The sequence below is a fragment of the Sinocyclocheilus grahami genome, unplaced genomic scaffold, assembly GCF_001515645.1.
Source record: "Sinocyclocheilus grahami isolate Dianchi unplaced genomic scaffold, SAMN03320097.WGS_v1.1 scaffold10789.1, whole genome shotgun sequence".
In the NCBI taxonomy this organism is placed as follows: Eukaryota; Metazoa; Chordata; class Actinopteri; order Cypriniformes; family Cyprinidae; genus Sinocyclocheilus; species Sinocyclocheilus grahami.
In genome coordinates this window covers 4066-4469 of record NW_015513446.1, presented here as the reverse complement: position 1 = coordinate 4469, position 404 = coordinate 4066, and the positions used below count along the sequence as shown (strand labels likewise).

Below are 404 nucleotides of genomic sequence, written 5' to 3'. Positions count from 1 at the left end.
CAAAACAACGGTCACTAATTAGAAGTACAAAAGGAGGATTTGTAATGAAGAATGCCGGAGGAATTCGAGTTAAGCCAAGAGGAGACTGGTTTTCCTTTGCTAAAGTAAGGAAACTTTGCTTCCTTTGCTCCTGTTAACAAACGTTGGTTTTCACGAGACTCACCGGCGCGTGCGCAACGCCGACCTCATACGTCATCCGGCCGGAGCTGCTTCTGTGTACAACTGCTGGCGCAAGCTACATTAAAGTGATTATTACGTTTTGAATATGGATATTTTTCTTACAAAAACGCATCGATTCGCTACAGGAGGCCTTTTTTCAAACCCTGGAGCCGTGCGAGACACTTTTTTTTTTATGGAAGGGAGCTTTTTATTTCACGTCTTTTGGACTGAAGCAATGCAACACC

General features: G+C 43.8%; 1 protein-coding gene across 1 annotated transcript in view; it reads left to right on the top strand.

Annotated features, from left to right (window-relative positions):
* LOC107578541 (RRP15-like protein) overlaps nt 1–404 on the top strand; it is a 3753-nt gene that overhangs the window by 2631 nt on the left and 718 nt on the right. The window lies entirely within an intron of this gene.